Source organism: Dendrobates tinctorius, unplaced genomic scaffold (genome assembly GCF_039654945.1).
Source record: "Dendrobates tinctorius isolate UK_male_01 unplaced genomic scaffold, ASM3965494v1 ptg000011l, whole genome shotgun sequence".
NCBI classification, from domain to species: Eukaryota; Metazoa; Chordata; class Amphibia; order Anura; family Dendrobatidae; genus Dendrobates; species Dendrobates tinctorius.
Genome location: NW_027361679.1, coordinates 125,209,732 through 125,235,592, shown reverse-complemented (window position 1 = coordinate 125,235,592; position 25,861 = coordinate 125,209,732).

Here is a 25,861-nt window from a genome sequence, read left to right as displayed (position 1 = left end):
GTGCACACAGCAGAAGTGGCGTTGGAGACAGGGGTTTCATGACAATGTTGTGGACTGATTTTTCAAATACCGCTCACACAACTGGTAATACTGCATCGATGGAAAGTGACAGGAGACAGCAGTTGTCAACTATGGTTACAAACTACTTTTCCTCCCATATCGATGTTCTCCCACACAGGTCATTCCCCTTTGACTATTGGGCCGCTAAACTGGACACCTGGCCTGAATTGGCCCAATATGCCTTACAGGAGCTCGCTTGCCAAGCTGCAAGTGTGCTATCGGAAAGAGTCTTCAGTGCAGCTGGATCAATCCTTACAGAAAAAAGGACCCGTCTCTCAACCCAAAATGTGGATGATCTAACCTTCATTAAAATGAACCACGCATGGGTTTCCAAGGATTTTGTCCCACCTTCCCCTGATGACACATAGGGTGACAGAAAAATGGCTTGCTTTGGTCCACCTCTTCCTGGTACTTCACCTATTTCGCCTTTTGCATCAGCTGAATGTCCAACATCAACATATGCCACTTTCTAAAACTCCCTAACTGTGCTGCCTCCCCCCCCATGGCCGGGGTCACCACCTACCGCACGACACCGTGCGAGTGCCGTTGCCCTGGACAGGTGGGTAGGCCGACTCTTGGGCGCGGGCACTGGCACAGGGTCCCTCATAGTGCAATCAAGTGTCTCTGACGGCGGTGGTGCACACCCGCCCTCAGATACACCGCTGTACTATGAGGGGCCCAGTGCCAGTACCGACGCCCACGAGTGGGCCCCCCTTGCTTGGGCAGGGCCCCAGCATTTGCAATCTTTACCTCTCCCTGCTCCTCCGCTGTGTAATCTGGGCCGTCAAATCCATACTGTGCCTGACACCGTCTGAGCCTGCCTCCTGATGTATAGACATATATTTTGAATGTGTACGCTATCCATACATGTTATCCGGGGATACGGTACCCTTTCTATCCTTTGTGCAATCACGTGCAATCCATACTGGGCCTAACACCGTCTGAGCCTGCCTCCTGAGACATATATTTTGAATGTGTACGCTATCCATACATGTTATCCGGGGATACGGTACCCTTTCTAACCTTTGTGCAATGACGTGCAATCCATACTGGGCCTAACACCGTCTGAGCCTGCCTCCTGAGACATATATTTTGAATGTGTACGCTATCCATACATGTTATCTGGGGATACGGTACCCTTTCTAACCTTTGTGCAATCACGTGCAATCCATACTGGGCCTAACACCGTCTGAGCCTGCCTCCTGAGACATATATTTTGAATGTGTACGCTATCCATACATGTTATCTGGGGATACGGTCCCCTTTCTAACCTTTGTGCAATCACGTGCAATCCATACTGGGCCTAACACCGTCTGAGCCTGCCTCCTGAGACATATATTTTGAATGTGTACGCTACCCATACATGTTATCTGGGGATACGGTACCCTTTCTAACCTTTGTGCAATCACGTGCAATCCATACTGGGCCTAACACCGTCTGAGCCTGCCTCCTGAGACATATATTTTGAATGTGTACGCTATCCATACATGTTATCCGGGGATACGGTACCCTTTCTAACCTTTGTGCAATCACGTGCAATCCATACTGGGCCTAACACCGTCTGAGCCTGCCTCCTGAGACATATATTTTGAATGTGTACGCTATCCATACATGTTATCCGGGGATACGGTACCCTTTCTAACCTTTGTGCAATCACGTGCAATCCATACTGGGCCTAACACCGTCTGAGCCTGCCTCCTGAGACATATATTTCGAATGTGTACGCTATCCATACATGTTATCTGGGGATACGGTACCCTTTCTAACCTTTAATAATAATAATAAATTTTATTTTTATAGCGCCGACATATTCCGCAGCACTTTACATTTCAGAGGGGATTTGTACAGACAATAGACATTACAGCATAACAATAATCACATACAGTAGATTATAACAAATAACAAGAGGAGTGAGGGCCCTGCTCGCAAGCTTACAGTCTATGAGGAAGGAGGTAGACCTTTGTGCAATCACGTGCAATCCATACTGGGCCTAACACCGTCTGAGCCTGCCTCCTGAGACATATATTTTGAATGTGTACGCTATCCATACATGTTATCTGGGGATACGGTACCCTTTCTAACCTTTGTGCAATCACGTGCAATCCATACTGGGCCTAACACCATCTGAGCCTGCCTCCTGAGACATATATTTTGAATGTGTACGCTATCCATACATGTTATCTGGGGATACGGTACCCTTTCTAACCTTTGTGCAATCACGTGCAATCCATACAGGGCCTAACACCGTCTGAGCCTGCCTCCTGATGTATAGACATATATTTTGAATGTGTACACTATCCATACATGTTATCTGGGGATACGGTACCCTTTCTCACCTTTGTGCAATCACGTGCAATCCATACTGGGCCTAACACCGTCTGAGAATGATAGATGGGGCCCACCATACACTGGAACATTCCAAAGGTGGACATCAGACACTCGTGCAGCATTTACAGGGCCCATTATACACTAGAGCATTAGAAATGGGGCCCATTATGTTTGGAGCATTATTTGGGCCCATAAGACAGTAGAGCTTCATCCATGGGGACCAACATATACTGTAGCATTATGTGAAGCTCATCATATACTGTTTCAAACATTATATGGGACAAATGATTCTGTATGGAGAAATAGATGGGCCTCGTCATGAGATGTAAAAAGTGAGGTATTTTTCATTGTACTATACCGCTATTTCTCTGCCGTATCGGAGCATGATAAGTTGTGGTATGTGTTAAAGGGGCGCTCTTTCGCCCAGGGCACATGAAAACCTGGAGCCAGCCCTCCCCCCCCACAGTCTGTAGCCAAATAACCCCCATTTTTCAGTGCGTAACTTGTATTATGAAGTTAATTAAGGTTGACAAGCTTAAGTAAGAAGAATTGATGCTTTTGGCATTCAAATGGGCACTGTTGGTGTGTTTCCTGTCCTCCTCTCACTGCCGACTTTTATTCCCCATAGACTTACATTGGGTTTCGTGTTTCGGGACGACCCCGACTTTTCCCTATAATCGGACGATCTTGCTCGACCCGACTTTTGGAAAAGTCGGGTTTCACGAAACGAAACGCGACCCTAAAAAACCAAAAGTCGCTCAACTCTAATCAGCACCCCTCGAACTCTTGATGATTGACTATTTGACCATTGGCCCCATGCACCAGGGGTATGCACATTGTCTCGTCATGGTGGACCATTTCACCAAACCCGAGATCAAACTGCAGAGTCGGCTGCCTACGCGATTTGCAAAAACTTTATCCAAGTATACGGCTGCCACCAAAGAATATACTCAGATCAGGGAGCGTGTTTCCTGGGAAAGGTCATGGAAGAGCTACACCGTCTATATAGTATCGATAAGTCCCAGACCACTCCGTACCACCCGCAGGGGAATGGGGCCTGCGAACGATTTAACCAAACTCTAATTCAAATGTTACACACTCTGGAGAGAGACCGGAAGGCCCGCTGGCCTGAGTACATCCCTGAACTGGTGTGGGTTTATAACAACCGGGTACACCGAGTTACCTGTTACACCCCTTACTCGCTGCTATTTGGCCAGGAAGGCAAGGGGATCATGGAAGTGGAATTAAATCCAGAAGAGCAACAACCATGGATAGGTGTCTCGTCATGGGTCCGGAACCACTGGCATCGGCTACAAACCCTGAACCGAATCGTCCACATAAAACTTCAGGACCTGGAACATCCAGGGGGGACTCTGCCTCAACCCATTGACCTCTGGGCCGGGGATCGGGTACTCGTATGAGATCAGCACCCTCAGAACAAGAAATACAACCTGAGAAAGATGGGTATCTCCCTATCCATACCGTGCACCATAATATGTTACGGCCCTGTACTTCCACCGACCCACACGACCCGAGACCACGCCTCAGGTCTCAGAACCTCTGCCAGCAGTATGGGATGAGGACGACGAGGAAGACCTCCCAGCAGTACAAACAGACACTTCAAGGAATAATATCCCAGCGGACCCAGTCAAGTCACCAGGCCCGACCGACCCGCCACCTTCCACCACCCCAGAAGACTCCACCACAGTCGAACCAAGACGCTCCGAGCGGTCAACAGCTGGCAAACCCCCCGAACCTACGAAGAGGATCAGTTCGTATGGCAAAGGAAACTTTCGTCTCAAGACACCGACCCAGGCCTCCCCAAGCCCTTGGCCGAGGACTGGTGAGCATACAGGATGGGGGAGTGTAGGAGGAGGAGTCCCCGCTGTGTATCCGGCCGGAACCAAGGGGGCCGTCGCCAAGGTTCCTAGGTAGACTGTTTCCGGGGGACACAATTGGTGGACGGACTGCAGACTTCTAGAAAGGTTGGGGAAGGAGCTACTATAAAAGGGGCTGAGGACGCCTGCAGGAGTCAGTCGACGCAGCAGGAGAGGAGAAGAGAGGAAGCTTGAGGGCGCCAGAGAGCCAGAGCGAGAGCCAGAACCAGAGCAAGGAGAGCAGAGCAGCGACGGGAGAGACTGAAGGGAGACTCACCGATAACAGAAGGGAGATGGCACCGAGCCATCCAATGAAGAGACACCGCCCGGCTCCACCCCGCGGGTGCGGCCCGACCGCTCCCGACTGGCGAGCATACAGGATGGGGGAGTGTAGGAGGAGGAGTCCCCGCTGTGTATCCGGGCCGGAATCAAGGGGGCCGTCACCAACGTTCCTAGGGAGACTGTTTCCAGGGGACACAATTGAGGGACGGACCACAGTCTTCTAGAAAGGTTGGGGAGGAGCTACTATAAAAGGGGCTGAGGACGCCAGCAGGAGTCAGTCGACGCAGCAGGAGAGGAGAAGAGAGGAAGCGGAAGCTTGAGGGTGCCAGAGAGCCAGAGCGAGAGCCAGAACCAGAGCAAGGAGAGCAGAGCAGCGACAGGAGAGACTGAAGGGAGACTCACCACTAACAGAAGGGAGATGGCACCGAGTCGTCCAACGAAGAGACACTGCCCGGCTCCACCCAGGGGGTGCGGCCTGAACGCTCACGCCCGCGGCAGCCGATGCCTGACTCCACCCCGCGGGTGCGGCACAGCCGCTCCCGCCCACGGAAGCCGACGCCCGACTCTACCCCGCTGGTGCGGCCCGGCCGCTCCCGCCCACGGCAGCCAACGCCCGACCCCACCCCGCTGGTGCGGCCCGGCCGCTCCCACCCGCGGCAGCCACCGCCCGACTCCAGCCTGCCGGTGCTGCCCGACCGCTCCCGCCTGCGGCAGCCGATGCCCGACTCCACCCCACAAGTGCGGACCGCCCGCTGCCGCCCGAGGCCGCCGAAGCTCCACTCCAGCCCGCAGTTGCAGCCTGTCTGCTGCCGCCTGCAGCCCCCGCAGCTCGGCTCAGACCCGTGGCTGCAGCCTACGCCATCTGGACCCCGGGCAATGATGTCCCACCTCCACCGGGAGGTGCGATGCAGAGGAACTCTTCAGGGGCCTGCTGTGCCCCCACTTCGCCGGGGCATAGGAACGCCCGAAATCTCCACCAAATCCTCGTCAGCTGGGCCAAGCGGCTAATACGCCGAAGCATCATCGACCATCGCTCTGCCAGACGTCAGAGAGGATAAGTGATACATTGTAGTTAACATTCTGGACCCGTAGTCGGCCATACCGTGGCCCTATAGTGACCGGTCTTTGCCGGGTTAGTCATGTTTGTGTTACCAGTGTATTCTTGTGTTGATCCCTGCGAGGATAACTGCTGTTAACTTGTTTGGTTGCTCGAAATAGCCCCTATAGGCATATATATCTAATATAAACTGTGTTCCAAATTATTATGCAAAAAGAGTTTAGGAGTGATAAGGTTAGAATTTTTTTGTTTGTCATTTAAACTCATTGATGGTGATGTGTGTCAGGGCTCTTTATATCACTGAAAGCAACTGCAGATACCTGTGCAAATTAGTTTGTCAGGTGTGTCCAAATAAAGGCAAGACTACTTAAGAAGGCTGTTCCACATTATTAAGCAGCCTACATTTTTTGCCACAATGGGAAAGAAAAAGGATGTGTCGGCTGCTGAGAAGCAACAAATTGTAGAGTATTTAGGTCAAGGCATGACTACAATCAACATTGCCAAGACACTTCATCATGCGTGATCATCGCACAATCAAGAAGTATGTAGCTGATTCCCAGCACACACGTATGCGTGCTGATAAGGAAAAATTGAGGACTCTTTCCAACAGGCAATTGCGTCAGGTTAAAAGAGCAGCTGCAAAAATGCCTTGTCATAGCAGCAGACAAGTTTTTGAAGCTGCTGGTGCCTCCAACGTCCCCCGAACAACAAGATGCAGGGTCCTTCAGAGGTTTGCAGCTGAGCGTAAGCCATCCTGTCGACCACCTCTATCCACTGCACACAAGCAGAAACGGCTCCAGTGGGCCAAACAATACATGAAGACTGACTTCCAAACTGTTTTGTTCACCGATGAGTGCCGTGCAACGCTCGATGGTCCAGATGGATGGAGTGGAGGATGGCTGGTTGATGGACACCACATGAAAACACGGCTAAGGCGCCAACAAGGAGGAGGTGGAGTAATGTTTTGGGCTGGAATCATGGGGAGAGAGATTGTCGGCCCCTTTAGGATCCCTGAAGGGGTAAAGATGAACTCGATAATCAAAGTGGAGTTTCTAAAACAGCACTTCCTGCCATGGTTCAAGAGGAAGACCCTGCTTTCCGCAGCAAGATCATTTTCATGCATGATAATGCACCGTCTCATGCTGCAAATGACACGTCTGCATCTCTGGCTGCTATGGGCATAAAAGAGGACAAACTTATGGTGTGGCCACCATCTTCCCCTGACCTCAACCCCACTGAGAACCTCTGGAGCATCATCAATAGGAGTGTCTATGATGGCGGGAGGCAGTTCACATCTAAGCAACAGCTCTGGGAGGGTATTCTGTCCACATGCAAAACAATTGAAGCACAAACCATCCAAAAACTGACAAATTCAATGGACGAGAGAGTTCAGAAGCTTCTTTCGAACAAGAGGTCCTATGTGCAAATGTAACATCACCTAGAATAAAGTTTTGACTTGAAAACTGTTTGATTTCATTTTGTAATAAGCTGATAATGCTTATAATTTCACAATTGACCATTTTTTTGTTCAAAATAAAAATAAAAAGGTTGAAAACTCTGCTGTGCATAATAATTTGGAACATGCATTTTGAGTGTTTATTATTTGTAAAAATATACTACTTTCATAGGCAGTTTGTGCAAAAATATTGCAATTATACTAGAATGACTGCAATTCATATAGGTAATAGAGAAAATTTGAGGAAATATTTTTTGCATAATAATTTGGAGCACAGTGTATAAAGCTCAAGTGTGTGTATGTATGTATGTGTGTATGTCCGGGATTGGCATCTGCACCGTCGCAGCTACAGCCACAAAATTTGGCGCAGTCACACGTCTGGACCCCGAAAGTGTCCTAGGCTATGTTGTGAGGCGAAATTTTAACCCCGCGCGTTCCAATTCACCAAACAATTTTGCCCCTATCTACATAATGGGGAAAAAGTGTGTGTGTGTCAAGCCCCGCCCCTCATTATGATGTCATAATGGTTGACTATGGGATGGAGGATGTGTGATGGGTATATGGGCACTGGACTAAGGGATGGAGGATATGTATGACGGGTATATGGGCACAGGACTATGGGATGGCGGATATGAATGATGGGTATATGGGCACTCGACTATGGGATGGAGGATATGTATGATGGGTATATGGGCATGGGACTATAAGATGAAGGATGTGTGATGGGTATATGGGCACTCGACTATGGGATGGCGAATGTGTATGATGGGTATATGGCCATGGGACTATGGGATGGAGGATGTGTGAAGGGTATATGGGCATGGGACTATGGGATGGAGGATGTGTGATGGGTATATGGGCACTGGACTATGGGATGGAGGATATGTATGACGGGTATATGGGCACAGGACTATGGGATGGCGGATATGAATGATGGGTATATGATACGGGACTATGGGATGAAGGATATGTATGATAGGTATATGGGCATGGGACTATGAGATGAAGGATGTGTGATGGGTATATGGGCACTCGACTATGGGATGGCGAATGTGTATGATGGGTATATGGCCATGGGACTATGGGATGGAGGATGTGTGATGGTTATATGGGCATGGGACTATGGGATGGAGGATGTGTGATGGGTATATGGGCATTCGACTATGGGATGGAGGATATGTATGATGGGTATATGGGCACAGGCCTATGGGATCGTGGATATGTATGATTGGTATATGGGCACGGGACTCTGGGATGGAGGATAATTATAATTTGCTATAACTAACCACAGTTAGTTACTATGCCCGGGCAACGCTGGGCTCTTCAGCTAGTATATATATATATATATATATATATATATATATATATAAGTTACATCTTAAAGTTCCTCCCGTCTCCCATCTCGTCACTGCATCCCGGGTACCTGCGGTTACTACATCGTCATTTTGGAGATGGAGGCTGAAGAGGAGGAGGAGGTACAGGAGCTATACACTGTGGGGGCAAACCTGATTGATGTAGGGCCCGCAATCCTCGGTGTTGGGAGCACGTATTCGATCCCAAGGTCTGACTGAGTCCCAGCTTCAACTATTGTAACCCAGTGTGCCATCAGCGAGATGTACCGTCCCTGCCCAGAAGCACTTGTCCACATGTCTGTGGTTAGGTGGACTTTCCCAATAACAGCATTGTTGAGGGCACGGCAAATGTTGTCGGACACGTGCTTGTGTAATGCGGGGATGACACGCCGGGAGAAATAGTGACGGCTGGGGACCGAGTACTTTGGGAAGGCTGCCGCCATCAGGTTGTGAAAAGCTTTCATCTCAATGAGCCCAAAAAGCAACATTTTGAGCGCAAGCAGGCTATAAGTATGTGAATTTAGTAGTGTGACCTGTGGGGCATTGACTGCGTATTTCCGCTTGCTTGTATTTTAACGCTGTACTATGGAAAGCATCTGGCTGTATTCTGCAGTGCCAACAAATAAATGGAGAAAAAAAAGGTTGCTCTGGATTGCTTTTAAATAAAATAATCAGAATTGAGATGCAAAAACAAATTATTCCTGGCCACTGATACCTGGGGCTATGTATATACGGTCAATATCTGTAATAGGCAGCAGCAGACAGTAATGAAAGGACCCTCTTGCTGTATGCAATAAAGTATGCCACATACACTGCCTGCCTACTTATCACTGATATCTGTATTCCCCGTAATTAGTCCTTGGAGGCATAATTATGATGGTGAATTAGGGACTGGCATTATTGCAAATGGCTGGTATGTGTCGTAGAGGTTCTCTGCGCTGTAAGCCTAAAATTATATGGTTATGCTGGGACTTATAGTTCCACAAGTGTTTCTTGTGTATTACTTATAAGGGCGGCTTATAGGGTTAGTCAGAGAGCTTGGCGGGAATTGACTAATCACACATGCACTGCCCATCCATGGGGGTGGTTACAGCCATATAGTGTGACCGAGGTCTGGTAACATGGTCAGAATGTGTGTACCTGAATGGTTCAGAGTGCAAGGTCCTGGAAGGTCTGTGTTGGAAGATCCTGGAAGTAGGATAGGATTCCTGGGGCACTTGGTCAGACCTTGGACCTGGTGGCCTGGGTGCTGGACGAAAGTCCTGAATAGCACCCAGATATCAAAGAAATAATTTTCGGATTAACCGTGCGCTGCTAGACAAAACGACTCCTTTCCAGATAGTGTACTTGTATACTTTTATTTTCCCAACGCGTTTCGAAGTTACAAACTTCTTCCTCAGGGGATGATATGTACAAACAGAGTAGCTCCCAGTTTTATACATACAAATTTCAAATATTGGCGCCAAAGGTCACATGTTACAGGGAAGAAATGTCAAAGGTCATCAGTACAAAAAAATGTACAAAAATACATACATTTTTTTGTACTGATGACCTTTGACATTTCTTCCCTGTAACATGTGACCTTTGGTGCCAATATTTGAAATTTGTATGTTTAAAACTGGGAGCTACTCTGTCTGTTTGTACATATCATCCCCTGAGGAAGAAGTTTGTAACTTCGAAACGCGTTGGGAAAATAAAAGTATACAAGTACACTATCTGGAAAGGAGTCGTTTTGTCTAGCAGTGCACGGTTAATCCGAAAATTATTTCTTTGATATCTGATGATTTATGGTCACGGCGTGGCCATTTGGATGTGCAGCAGCTTTGACCTCTATTCCTTTATGCCTCTAACTCTCCTGCCTTTGGTGAGTATAACAGCTTGAACTATATCTCTTTTACCTGGGTAAGACCCTATTGCGCTCTTTCTCTTTTAGTTTTAACCACTGAATAGCACCCAGACAGGCCACATGTGTGTGCGGAACCTGGGACGACCCCACATTGAGAAAGACACTGTCCTGTTAAGGACCTTAGACTGACGAGGAGTCAGCCTATGAAGAGCTCCTGAGAGGTAACCTTGGAATGGGTAAAGAACTATGTGCACTGACAAAGGTCAGTTACTGTACTGTACAGTCACACGGTGACTGGAGAGAGTCCGGCATGACTAGTGAATGCTTTGTAATGCCATACGTGATGAAGTAATGGACTGTGTGTAAGCTGGTGATGTGCAACCTGGCTTACAGTGCGGTTTATGACATTTTAAAAATAACATATGGACTGTTTTTGTGTGAAAACCGTGCCTGACTACATTAATGCACTGCCTAGCTAGTGTTCCACAACAAACCCAGTAGGCGCTATGCTACAGTCCTTAGAAGGACTGTTGGTATAGCTGGATTTGTGGATTTAACAATAGTATACTCACACTAACTGATACCCTATAATGCCGATGATCTAATGAGCCTGGTGGAAATGTACCAGGCGATTGAGAGTTCATTGAGGTCTTATGTAGCACCTCTGCACTGGAGTTCCCAAAGCTGGGCTGATACCCAAAATAGGGGAACTAGAGCCACATCTAGAGGGCATCCAAGAGCCCAGGAGGCTTCTGAGTTGTTGTCAAAGTCCCCATGTAATAGTGCAATTTGTTGGGAGGTGTCATACCCCTGGTCACATAGTCAACCATTGCCCCATGACCACCGATCTAATGGACTGCAGCATAGGACAGCGCTGCTCGTATTTTGTATATCCTGCTTGCAGTGCTGTCCCTCAACTGGGCGATGGATAGCAGGCATGCCCCGTATCAGTGAAGGGAGTGCAAGTGACTGGCCTGCTGGACTTTGGAATTTTAATAACTCTAGTGAGGGCCAAAATTCCTCATCAGCTGATTCCTGCGAAGATGATGGGTGACTGCTGTATCCATGGCGACACTAAAAACCACACTGCGGCCTTAGTGATCATAAACACAAACTGTGGCACTGAGTCCCATGGGGTAGGCGAAGTCAAGGACCTATTACACTCTGTTATAATAGGGCAGGACTATGCATTGTCTTGGGACTTGTTGGGGAAAGTGAGGACATCTGGTTACCCGTACAACAGCCAGGTCGCTCCTAAAGAAATGTCGAGGCAGGCCGCAGCTAATAGGTTTCCCTTTTGTGTGCTTGTAGGTGATGAAAATGAGGCAGCATCTCTGGAAGCCAACATCTCTGAGCTGGATGTGCCTGGGGGAAACTTTGGAATTGCTCAACTCAGGGATTTAACTCTAAAAGTGCCATTTGATAATGTGACGGTACTTAATGGTGTATTCTGGTGGTGGACTCTGTTGCCAGGAGCAAGTGCAACAGAGTAAAGCTAAATGGTGTTTCCCTGTTTGTGTTTTTCCTTAGTGTGTATTAGTACAGCGGTGGGGCCAGTGCCTGTACCACCCAGCTCCCTAGCAAGGGATAGGTGTAGGGTGTGCTAGGGCGACAGGTTCCTGATCGGCGCCCGGTGCGGTACCGGCATAGGGAACGTTAGGAGCGTTAGGGACACTGACTCAAGGGAGTGCAGAAGGTCTCTACGTCCCCTTTCCCTATCGCAGGGCCCACCATTGTAATCATTTTCCCTTCCCCTTGTCTTGTTGTTTTAGTTACTGGCCTGCGAGCCGTGTCACACAGGACAGTATCATGTGCCGCGTCTTGTTGTTTTAGTTACCGGCCTGCGGGTCGCGTCACACAGGACGGGTCCACGTGACAATCTCGTGTGATATTGCTGCCAGTTTATCCCTAACTTCATCATGATAGCTGCCCCTCTGACTGACCCCCTTAAAGGGACAAAGTTGGCTATGGCCAATTGGTCTCCAGAAGTTGAGATGGCCTTCCAGGAACTGAAGCCAGTGCTGGTGGCACCAGATTACCCTAAGTAGTTTGTGGCCCAGATGCATGTGTTGAATATTGGGCTGTTCACTGTCTTATCACAAGAGGTGAATGAAGAAGAGCACCCCTTAATGTATCTAAGTTGGAAGTTGTCATCCTGCGAGAAGAATTACTCCATGGTGTAGAAGGAAAGTTTGGCAATTCAAGTGGGTGTTGGACACTCTAAGGTACTACCTCTTAGGCAGGAAATTCAGACTAGTGTAAGACCATGCCCCACTAAAGTGGATTAGGGAGAAGAAGGGGATCAATGCCTGAGTGACCAGGTGATTCCAAGCACTTCAGGATTTTAGCTTCCATGTAAACCAGAGGCCAGAGAAACTGCATGGCAATGCTGAAGCTCTATCAAGGGTCCACTGTTTGATGGCAGAAGGGGTGTATGTAAGATGGCCTCTGGACTGGCCCTTGAGGGGAGATATGCATCATCAAGGTTGATAGCTTCAGTAATGCAAGCCTGGGAAAGCATGCTCCAGCACGTAAATGCTGAGAGAGTTAATAGGGTGTATCAGGGCCAGGTTTTATGAGCAGTCAAAGAGATAGGTGGGAATGACTGCTCACATATCCCCACCCAGAGGCATGGTGTGGCAGATAAAATGGAGGACAAATGTCTCATTCAGTGTCTGTGACTGGAGGTGTGGAAGCCTCTAGTATGTTTGCTGAAGAACACTAACCTGAGCGGGCAAACATACACTACTAAATAATCTGTTTACTTTCTGTTTTTTCACTTTGTGCTGGAAAAGACTGTCTTTTGTATGCTTATGAAGTTCTAATAAACATTCCTGGACCTAACAGTAGACTGAGTACCAAAACCCTACAATATACACAGTGGGGGAAAATAAGTATTTGATACACTGCCGATTTTGCAAGTTTTCCCTCCTACAAAGAATGTGTTGGTCTGTATTTTTTATTGCACCCTTCAACTGTGAGAGACAAAATCTAAGGCCGGGGTCACACTAACCGACGCAAAATACGGTCCATAGTTTACATGCGTAATATGGATGAATGACCCCTAAATAGTGCTCCGTATGTCATCCGTAAGCAAGGTGTGGTTGCGTATTTTGCGCATGTCTGCATCCGTATGTAGTCCGTATGGCATCCGTATGCAATCCGTATGGCGAGATTTTCTCGCCAGCTTGCAAAATGGACATATAATGGAGCCCTATGACAGGTTTTATAACACAAACGAAAGAATAGATATAGACACATAGAATACATACATAGACATATAGATATACACTCACTGGCCACTTTATTAGGTACACCATGCTAGTAACGGGTTGGACCCCCTTTTGCCTTCAGAACTGCCTCAATTCTTCGTGGCAGAGATTCAACAAGGTGCTGGAAGCATTCCTCAGAGATTTTGGACCATATTGACATGATGGCATCACACAGTTGGCGCAGATTTGTCGGCTGCACATCCCTGATGCGAATCTCCCGTTCCACCACATCCCAAAGATGCTCTATTGGATTGAGATCTGGTGACTGAGGAGGCCATTTGAGTACAGTGAACTCATTGTCATGTTCAAGAAACCAATCTGAGATGATTCGAGCTTTATGACATGGCGCATTATCCTGCTGAAAGTAGCCATCAGATGTTGGGTACATTGTGGTCATAAAGGGATGGACATGGTCAGCAACAATACTCAGGTAGGCTGTGGCGTTGCAACGATGCTCAATTGGTACCAAGGGGCCCAAAGAGTGCCAAGAAAAAATTCCCCACACCATGACACCACCACCACCAGCCTGAACCGTTGATACAAGGCTGGATGGATCCATGCTTTCATGTTGTTTACGCCAAATTCTGACCCTGCCATCCGAATGTCGCAGCAGAAATCGAGACTCATCAGACCAGGCAACGTTTTTCCAATCTTCTACTGTCCAATTTCGATGAGCTTGTGCAATTTGTAGCCTCAGTTTCCTGTTCTTAGCTGAGAGGAGTGGTACCCAGTGTGGTCTTCTGCTGCTGTAGCCCATCTGCCTCAAAGTTCGATGCACTGTGCGTTCAGAGATGCTCTTCTGCCTACCTTGGTTGTAACGGGTGGCAATTTGAGTCACTGTTGCCTTTCTATCAGCTCGAACCAGTATGCCCATTCTCCTCTGACCTCTGGCATCAACAAGGCATTTCCGGCCACAGAACTGCCGCTCACTGGATTTTTTTTCTTTTTCGGACCATTCTCTGTAAACCCTAGAGATGGTTGTGCGTGAAAATCCCAGTAGATCAGCAGTTTCTGAAATACTCAGACCAGCCCTTCTGGCACCAACAATCATGCCACGTTCAAAGGCACTCAAATCACCTTTCTTCCCCATACTGATGCTCGGTTTGAACTGCAGGAGATTGTCTTGACCATGTCTACATGCCTAAATGCACTGAGTTGCCGCCATGTGATTGGCTGATTAGAAATTAAGTCTTAACACACAGTTGGACAGGTGTACCTAATAAAGTGGCCAGTGAGTGTATATATATATATATATATATTTATATTTCACAGAGTTCTTCATAGCAGAATAGCCGCTAATTCAATTGCTTGCTTTTGTGAAATCATTCCCCAAGCAGACATGAAATGACACATGGTTTACATACAGTAAACCATTTCATTTCATGTTTTGTTTTGTATGTCTTTCATTAGTAATTAGATGAGGGTTGATGTGTGAAATTTGGGAGGTGTAGGTGTTAATTTAAGGGGTTAATTAGTTGTAAAAAAATGTGTGGGCTCCATTGGATTCAAATGAGGTTTATTGTACTAACAGAAAATGTGCAATCTGCATTTAAACAAAATTTGACCGGTGCAAATATATGGGCACCCTTATCATTTTCTTGATTTTAACACAACTAACTACTTTTTACTGACTTCCTGAAGCACTAAATTGGTTTTGTAACCTCATTGCCAGGTGTATCAAATCATGAGAAAAGGTATTTAAGGTGGCCACTTGCAAGTAGTTCTCCTATTTGATTCTCCTATGAAGAGTGGCATCATGGGCTCCTCAAAACAACTCTCAAATGATCTGAAAACAAAGATTATTCAACATAGCTTTTCAGGGGAAGGATACAAAAAGTTGTCTCAGAGATTTAACCTGTCAGTTTCCACTGTGAGGAACATAGTAAGGAAATGGAAGAACACAGGTACAGTTCTTGTTAAGCCCAGAAGTGGCAGGCCAAGAAAAATATCAGAAAGGCAGAGAAGAAGAATGGTGAGAACAGTCAAGGACAATCCACAGACCACCTCCAAAGACCTGCAGCATCATCTTGCTGCAGATGGTGTCACTGTGCATCGGTCAACAATACAGCGCACTTTGCACAAGGAGAAGCTGTATGGGAGAGTGATGCGATAGAAGCCGTTTCTGCAAGCACGCCACAAGCAGAGTCGCCTGAGGTATGCAAAAGCACATTTGGACAAGCCAGTTACATTTTGGAAGAAGGTCCTGTGGACTGATAAAATAAAGATTGAGTTGTTTGGTCATACAAAAAGGCGTTATGCATGGAGGCTAAAAAACACAGCATTCCAAGAAAAACACTTGCTACCCACAGTAAAATTTGGTGGAGGTTCCATCATGCTTTGGGGCTGTGTGGCCAATGCCAGCACCGGGAATCTTGTTAAAGTTGAGGGTCGCATGGATTCAACTCAGTATAAGCAGATTCTTGACAATAATGTGCAAGAATCAGTGACGAAGTTGAAGTTACGCAGGGGATGGATATTTCAGCAAGACAATGATCCAAAACACCTCTCCATATCTACTCAGGCATTCATGCAGAGGAACAATTACAATGTTCTGGAATGGCCATCCCAGTCCCCAGACCTGAATATCATTGAACATCTGTGGGATGATTTGAAGCGGGCTGTCCATGCTAGGCGACCATCAAACTTAACTGAACTGGAATTGTTTTGTAAACAGGAATGGTCACAAATACCTTCATCCAGGATCCAGGAACTAATTAATAGCTACAGGAAGCGACTAGAGGCTGTTATTTTTGCAAAAGGAGGATCTACGAAATATTAATGTCACTTTTATGTTGAGGTGCCCATACTTTTGCACCGGTCAAATTTTGTTAAAATGCAGATTGCACATTTTCTGTTAGTACAATAAACCTCATTTGAATCCAGAAATATAACTGAGTCCATCAGTTATTAGATATATGAAACTGAAATAGCTGTTGCAAAAACCAAAATTGTTATAAAGAAAAAAGATTAACATTAATAGGGGTGCCCCAACTTTTACATATGACTGTATATATATATATATCTATGTATGTATTATATGTGTCTATATCTATTCTTTCATTTGTGTTATTAAACCTGTCAGTGTGATTTTACTGTATCGCACACTGAATTGTCGGCTTTTCTAAAGGACACTGGGTGCGTATTTCTCGCAAGTCACACATCTGGTCCGTGTGTAATGCGTATTTTTAGTGCACCCATAGACTTGCATTGGCGTACTATGGGCGTAGTACGCTGACAATCGCAGCATGCTGCGATTGGCACGGACAGTAGAATACAGACGAGAAATATACGGCTGATGGGAGCTGCTCCATAGACAATCATTGGTCCGTGTGTAATGCGTGCTTTTAACGCCTGTCACTCGTCCGTATTCCTCGCCAGTGTGACCCCGGCCTAAAAATAAAAACCAGAAATTCAAATAGTAAGATGTTTACATAATTACATTGTGTTTTATTGCATGAAATAAGTTTTTGACCACCTACCAACCAGCAAGAATTCTAGTTCTCACAGACCAGTTAGTTTGTCTTTAAGAATCCCTCCTACTCTACACCCTTTACTTGTATTGATTGCACCTGTTTGAACTTGTTACCTGTATAAAAGATACCTGTCCACACACTCAATCATTCACACTATAACTTCTCCACCACAGCCAAGACCAAAGAGCTGTCTAAGCACACCAGGGACCAAATTGTAGACCCGCACAAGGATGAGATGGGCTACTGGACAATAGGCAAGCAGCTTGGTGAGAAGGCAATAACTGTTGGCACAATTATTAGGAAATGAAATCAACATAAGATGAAAGATGACTGTCAATCTTCCTCAGTCTGGTGCTCCAAGCAAGATCTCGCCTCCTAGGGTAACGATGATTCTAGGAGAGGTCAGGAATCAACCCAGAACTTCATGGGAGAACTTGGTCAATAACCTGAACAGAGGTAGAAATACAATCTCAAACATTACCATTAGTAACACACTACACCGTCATGGATTAAAATCCTGCAGGGCACGCAAGGTCCCCTTTCTCATGCCAGCACATGTTCAGGCCCATTTGAAGTCTGCCAATGACCATCTGGATGAATCAGAGCAGAGGAGGCATGGGAGGTAGGTCATGTGTTCAGATGAGACCAAAATAGAACTTTTTGCTATCAACTCCACTCACCGTTTTTGGAGGAAGAAGGAAGAGTACAACCTCCACAAGAACACTGTCTCAACTATGAAACATAGTAGAGGAAGCATCATACTTTGAGGATGCTTTTCTGCAAAGAGAAGAGGATGACTGCACCGTATTGAAGGGAGGATGGATGTGGTCATTTATTGCATGATTTTGGACAACAACCTCCTTCCCTCCATAAGACCATTGAATGTGGGTCGTGGCTTTATCATCCAACAGGACAATGACCCAAAACACACTTCCAGGGTAACTAAGGAGTGGCTCTGTAAGCATTCCAAGGTCATGGAGTGGCTTAGCCAGTCTCCAGACTTGAACCCAATAGAAAATCTTTAGAGGGAGCTGAAACTTAATATTGCTCAGCGAAAGCCCTGAAACCTGAAAGATCTGAACAAGATCTGTATGGAGGAATAAGCCAAAATCTGTGCTACAGTGTGTGTAAACTTGGTTAAGAACTACAGGAAACTTCTGACCTCTTTAATTGCAAACAAAGGTTTCTGTACCAAATATTAAACCCTTTCCAACATTGGGCGTACATTTACGCTGATGTCAGACTCCCTCCCTTTTATGTGGGCTCCGGGGGTGACCCCACATCTTTCCCTGGACATTTCAGCTGTTTTGAACAGCTGACATGTCCCCGCATTGGCCGCAGGTGGAATCACGATCCACCCGCAGCTATTAACCATCTAAATGCCGCTGTCAAACTCTCACAGCGGCATTTAACAAGCGCTTCCGGCAATCGCACCGGAAGTACGCACACTGGTGACCCGCGTCATGTGATTGCAGGTCACCAGTGTATCTGCATGACAACCAGAGGTCTCCTGGAGACCTCTATGGTTGCCTGTGTGAGATTGCTGTGAGCACCACCAAGTGGTCGGAGCTCATAGCAAGTGAGCAATTCTACTACATAGAGACGATCTGACCATCGCATCTATGTAGCAGAGCCGATCGGGTTGAGGAAGCATCTAGTCTCCCATGGAGACTATTGAAACATGCCAAAAGTAAAAAAAAGTGTTTAAAAATATTAAAAAAAAATATATAAAAGTTCAAATCACCCCCCTTTCGTCCCATTCAAAATAAAACAATAAAAATAAAATCAAACATTCACATATTTGGTATCGCCGCATTCCGAATCGCCAGATCTATCAATAAAAAAAGGATTAACCTGATCGCTGTTGGGCGTAATGAGAAAAAAAGTCAAAATGCCAGAATTATGTTTTTGGTCTCTCCGACATTGCATTAAAATGCAATAACAGGCGATCAAAAGATTGTATCTGCACCAAAATTGTATTAAAAATGTCAGCCCAGCATGCAAAAAATAAGCCCTCACCCAACCCGAGATCACGAAAAATGGAGAAGCTACGGGTATCGGAAAATGGCGCAATTTTTTTTTTAGCAAAGTTTGCAATTTTTTCACCACTTAGATAAAAAAGAACCTAGACATGTTTGGTGTCTGTGAACTAGTAATGACCTAGAGAATCATAATGGCAGGTCAGTTTTAGCATTTAGTGAACCTAGTAAAAAAGCCAAACAAAAAACCAGTGTGGGATTGCACTTTTTTTGCAATTTCACCCCACTTGGAATTTTTTTCCCGTTTTCTAGTACACAACATGGTGAAACCAATGGTGTTGTTCAAAAGTACAACTAGTCCCGCAAAAAATAAGCCCTCAAATGACCATATTGACAGAAAAATAAAAAAGTTATAGCTTTGGGAAAGAGGGGAGCGAGAAACAAAAAACACAAAACCAAAAAAAGCTCCGGGGGTTAAGGGGTTACGCTTCGGTTTTTCTATTGTATCAAATACTTATTTCACGCAATAAAATGCAAATTAATCATGTAAAAATCAAACAATGTTATTTCCTAGATTTTTTTTAAGATTCTGTCTCTCACAGTTGAAATGTACAGTAGTGTTCCAAATAATAGCAGTAGAAGGGGGGAAAAGTAAACTCACCCATTAGATGTCCGGGAACTGGAGTGCAGAATGACTGTGGTGCAGCAGGAAAAGCAATCGATAAGTAAAGGAAAATCAAGCTCCACTTGTCCCATAAAAGCGTATTTTATTTAAGATCCTTAAAATGGGGCATTTTATGGATCTTCAATAAAATACGCTTTCATGGGACAAGTGGATATTCCTTTACTTACCAAATAATAGCAGTCCAAAATGACTGACCAGATTAAACACTGCTTTGGTGTAAATTATATTACCCACATGTCAAACAATTTACCAGTTGGTGCAGTAGAGTCTAAGAAATCCAACAGACTCTGCATTCATGATCTGCATGTTTTTGAGTCTGTGTACTACAGTAGGATAATTAATTGAAAGGGAGTGTGTTCAAAATAATAACAGCGTGGAGTTCAATCAGTGAGGTCAATTATTCTGTGATGAAACAGGTGTGAATCAGTTGGCCCGTACATACATTTCTCCTTGAAGACCTGAGAAATATGGATCATTGAGACATTGTTCAGGAGAACAGTGTGACACTAGTCACTTCTCATGGCTAAGGCGTGAGTCAGAGTGGTCAGGGAGTCCAAGGTCAGAAGCCAGGAGGGTACGTCATAAACAGAAGGAAGAGACAAAAGCTTAGTCAGGTAACATTCTGAGGTCAGAGTACCGGGAGGATAATGGATCAGAGCTGAAGGGGTTAAACAGGTGGATGGTCAGAACGAAGTCTAAGGTCAGGTAACAGATCAAGCATATAGAACTCAAGGCACAGGGAGCACAAACCTCACAAGATGAATGTACATCTGGCAGTGGTCTGGGAGAAGCTGCTCAATTAAGTAGGCATGGACAATACCCGGGATAGTGAACACCTGAGACAGCCGATGCCTCCCAGTAACAGATTGACTAGTTGAGCTGTCAATAAACACACTGACAGCTCAGCATGCCCCTGAAACAGACTGGATGGTCATGTTGTCAATCAAAGTACTGATAGCTTCAGCACGCCCCTGTACCAGATTGAACGGCCGAGCTGTCAGTAACTGCATTACAGACACCCTGAGGTTTGGAACCGTGACAAACAGCTTACTTTGATTAAAAAGTTGACTGGAGAGGGTAAAACCTATGAAAAAGTGTAGACAATGATAGGCTGTTTAGCTACAATGCTTTAAAATGGAAAGCTAAACCAGAGAAACATGGAGGTAAGCAGAAGACTACCATTGGAATGGATGGAAATATGGCTAGAATGGCAAGGCTCAGCCAATGACCAGCTCCAGGATGATCAAAGACAGTCTCAAGTTACCTGTGAGCACTGTAGCAGTTAGAAGACGCTTGCGTGAAGCTAATTGCTTAGCAAGAAGTCCCTGCAAAGTCCCACTGTTAAACAAAAGACATGCACTGAAGCGGATACACTTTACCAAAGAACACATCAACTGGCCTAAAGAGAAATGAGGAACATTTTGTGGACTGATTAAAGTAAAATTGTTCTTTTGGGGTCCAAGAGAGGCAGAGAGTTCATTAGATGACCTCCATACTGTGCATTCAAGCCAGAGTCCACTCTGAAGACAGTGAAGCATGGGGTTGCAAGCATCATGATATGGACATGTTTCTCTTACTATAGTGCTGGACCTATTTACCGCATACCAGGGATCATTGACCAGTTTTCATATATTAAAATGCTTGAAGAGATCATGTTGCCTTACGCTGAAGAGGATATGCCCTTGAAATGGGTGTTTGATTAAGACAACAACCCTAAACACACCAGTAAACAGCAAAATCTTGGTTCCAGTCCAATAAAATTGAGGTTATGGAGTGGCCAGCCCAATCCCCGGACCTTAATGCAAACACTTGTGGTGAGATCAAAAAGTCCATTTCTGAGGCATAGCCAACAAATGCCAAAAAATTGTGGGATGTAATCAAAAGATCCTGGGCTGGAATAACAGTTGACAGGTGCCAGAAGTTGGTTTACTCTTTGCAACACAGATGTGAAGCAGTTCTAAAAAACTGTGGGTATACAACTAAATATTAGGTTAGTGATTCAAATGTATGCTAAATCATCAACAAAATAGTACATATTGTGGGTTTTGTAATGGCAAATTCAGACACTGCTATTTTTTAGAACAGCCCAATGTTCATTTTTTAATATTTTCTGTAAAGTAGTTAAAAATTATATACTTTTCTTTTCATGTTTTGAATTAGAAAACAGTGTGCAATGTTCCAAATGCATGGAAATAAAAAAAGTTTAAAGATTTTGTGATTAACTCATGTTTTTGAACACACTGCTATTTTGAACATTACTGTACCTACAATAAAAATCACAGGTGGGTGTAGGTGGGAAATCTTGAAAAATCAGAAGTGTATCAAATACTTATTTTTCCCACTGTATATACAAAGATATGCCTAAAACTTATGAGGTTCTATGGGGTGAATCATGTGTAAACCTTAAAGGGAATCTGTATCCTATTTTTTTGAATATAAGATGCGGCCACCGCCATCAGGGGCTAATCTACAGCATTCTGTAGGAAGGGGAGAACACCACGAGTTATATTATACTCACCCGGGGGTGGTCTGGTCCGATGGGTGTCGCGGTCCGGGTCTGGTGCCTCCCATCTTCTAGCAATGAAATCCTCTTCCTTGCTTCCCATCGCGACTCCAGCGAAGGCGTACTGCTCTGCCCTGTTGAGGGCAGAGCAAAGTACTGCAGTGCGCAGGGAAAAGTCAAAGCGGTCCCGCACCTGCACACTGCAGTACTCTGCTTTGCCCTCAATGGGGCAGAGCAGTATGCCTGCACCGGAGCCGCGATGAGAAGCAAAGAAGAGGACGTCATCACTAGAAAATGGGAGGCACTGGACTGGACAGCGACACCCGTCGGACCCGGACCGGACTGGACCGCCCCCGGTGAGTATAATATAACTTGTTTTTCTTATCTTTCAGGTTACATCGGGGGCTTATCTAAAGTAATACAGATTGCTGTAGATAAGCCACTGATGACAGTGGCTGCATCTTATATGCGAAAAAATAGGTGACAGATTCCCTTTAACGAATACTGATTAAGTATTAGCCTAAGAGATGAGTGGACCTCTTGAAATTTGAGTTCAATGGCTTTACCAAATTTTTGGATTTTCTAATGTTCGTGAAACCAGGCATTTTAGGAGGTTCAACTAGAACTTAGTTCTCTGCAGATTGATCCCCTCAGCTCCACTTAGCACATTTTGAAGTCATTGAGTTTTTAACCCCTTCCTGACATGAGACGTACTATCCCGTCCATGGGACCCGGGCCCCTATGCCCATGGACGGGATAGTACGTCTAGCGCGATCAGCGGCGCCCACGTGGTGAGCGCCGCTGATCGCGGCCGGGTGTCAGCTGATTATCACAGCTGACACCCGGCACTATGTGTCAGGGGCGGTCACGGACCGCCCCCGACACGATAACCCCTTGCACACCGCGATCAAACATGATCGCGGTGTACCGGGGGTTAAAGGGAAGCATCGGCAGGGAGGGGGCTCCCTCCATGTTTCCCTGAGCCCCCCATGGCAGCGCAATGTGCAGCGCTGCTGCGGGGGGCTCCTTTCCTCCAGGCCCCCAAATCCAAGATGGCGACGGGGGCCTTCGGGGGCCTGAGGAAGCTGGCTTCCTCAGTGCCTGCAAAGCGCAGGCATGAGGAAGCCTTCTGCAGTGCCTGTGTCAGATCGCTGATCTGTCACAGTGATCTGTGATGTGACAGATCAGCGATCTGTCACAGGACAGTGATGTCCCACCTGGGACTATTTAATAAAGTAAAAAAAAAAATAAAAAAAAGAGTTAAAATAAATTAAAAAAAATCGCCAAATAAATTAGAAAAAAAAAAAAAAAATTCCCCCAATAAATCCATTTTTTGGAAATAATAAAAAAAAAAAACAATAAAAGTACACATATTAGGTATCGCCGCGTCCGTAATGACCCGCCCTATAAAACTGTCCCATTAGTTAACCCCTTTAGCGAACCCCTTAAAAAATAAAAATAAAAAACGAAGCAAAAAATAATGATTTATTATCATACCGCCAAACAAAAAGTGTAATAACGCGCGATCAAAAAGACGCATATAAATATCCATGGTACTGCTGAAAACGTCATCTTGTCCCGCAAAAAACAAGCTGCCACACAGCATCATCAGCGAAAAAATATAAAAGTTATAGCTCGCAGAATAAAGCGATGCAAAAATAATTATTTTTTATATAAAATAGTTTTCATTGCATAAAACCGACAAAAACATAAAAAAATGACATAAATGAGGTATCGCTGTAACCGTACTGACCCGAAGAATAAAACCGCTTTATCAATTTTACCGCACGCGGAACGGTGTAAACGCACCCCCCCAAAAGAAATTCATGAAACGCTGGTTTTTGTTCATTCTGTGTCCCAAAAATAGGAATAAAAAGCGATCAAAAAATGTCACGTGCCCGAAAATGGTACCAATAAAAACGTCAACTCGTCCCGCAAAAAATAAGACCTCAAATGGCTCGGTGGGTCAAAATACGGAAAAATTATAGCTCTCAATATGTGGTGATGCAAAAACTATTTTTACAATAAAAAGCGTCTTTTAGCGTGCGACAGCTGCCAAATATAAAAACCGCCATAAATAGTAAATCAAACCCCCCGTCATCACCCCCTTAGTTAGGGAAAAATAATAAAATTAAAAAAAAAGTATTTATCTCCATTTTCCCATTAGGGTTAGGGTTAGGGTTAGGGCTAGGGTTAGGGCTAGGGTTAGGGTTAAGGCTAGGGTTAGGGCTAGGGTTAGGGCTAGGGTTAGGGTTAGGGCTAGGGTTAGGGCTAGGGTTAGGGCTAGGGTTAGGGCTCAGATTAGGGTTAGGGGTGTGTTGGGGTTAGAGTTGGAGTTATAATTGGGGGGTTTCCACTGTTTGGGCACATCAGGGGCTCTCCAAATGCAACATGGCGTCTGATCTCAATTCCAGAGTTGAAAAAGTCAAATGTTGCTCCTTCCCTTCCAAGCTCTGCCATGCGCCCAAACAGTGTTTTACCCCACATGTAGGGTATCAACCTACTCAGGACAAATTGCAAAACAATTTTTGGGGTCCAATTTCTCCTGTTACCCTTAGGAAAATAAAAAATTGGGGGCAAAAATATCATTTTTGTGGAAAAACATGATTTTTTTATTTTCACGTCCGAGTGTTATAAACTTCTGTGAAGCACTTGGGGGTTCAAAGTGCTCACCACACATCTAGATAAGTTCCGTGGGGGGTCTAGTGTCCAAAATGGGGTCACTTGTGGGGAGTTTCAATAGTTTAGGTACATCAGGGGCTCTCCAAACGCACATGACACCCGCAGACCATTCCATCAAAGTCTGCATTCCAAAACGTCACTGCTTCCCTTCCGAGCCCCGACGTGTGTCCATACAGTAGTTTTCTCCCACATATGGGGTGTCAGCGTACTCAGGCCAAATTGGACAAGAACTTTTGGGGGTCCAATTTCTCCTGTTACCCTTGGGAAAATGAAAAAATTGGGGACTAATTGATCATGTTTCTGGAAAAAATACGATTTTTTTATTTTCATGCCCTGGCATTATAAACTTCTGTGAAGCTCTTGGGGGTTCAAAGTGCTCACCTCACATCTATATAAGTTCCTTAGTGGGTCTAGTTTTCAAAATGGGGTCATTTGTGAGGGGTTTCCACTGTTTAGGTACATTAGGGGCTCTCCAAAGGCAACATGACACCCGCAGACCATTCCATCAAAGTCTGCATTCCAAAACGTCACTACTTCCCTTCCGAGCCCCGACGTGTTCCCATACAGTAGTTTTCTCCCACATATGGGGTATCAGCATACTCAGGACAAATTGAACAACAACTTTTGGGGTCCAATTTCTCCTGGTACCCTTGGGAAAATAAGAAAATTTGGGACTAATTGATCATGTTTCTGGAAAAAATACGATTTTTTTATTTTCATGCCCTGGCATTATAAACTTCTGTGAAGCTCTTGGGGGTTCAAAGTGCTCACCACACATCTAGATAAGTTCCTTAGTGGGTCTAGTTTTCAAAATGGGGTCATTTGTGGGGGGTTTCCACTGTTTAGGTACATTAGGGGCTCTCCAAAGGCAACATGACACCCGCAGACCATTCCATCAAAGTCTGCATTCCAAAACGTCACTACTTCCCTTCTGAGCCCCGACGTGTGCCCATACAGTAGTTTTCTCCCACATATGGGGTATCAGCATACTCAGGACAAATTGGACAAC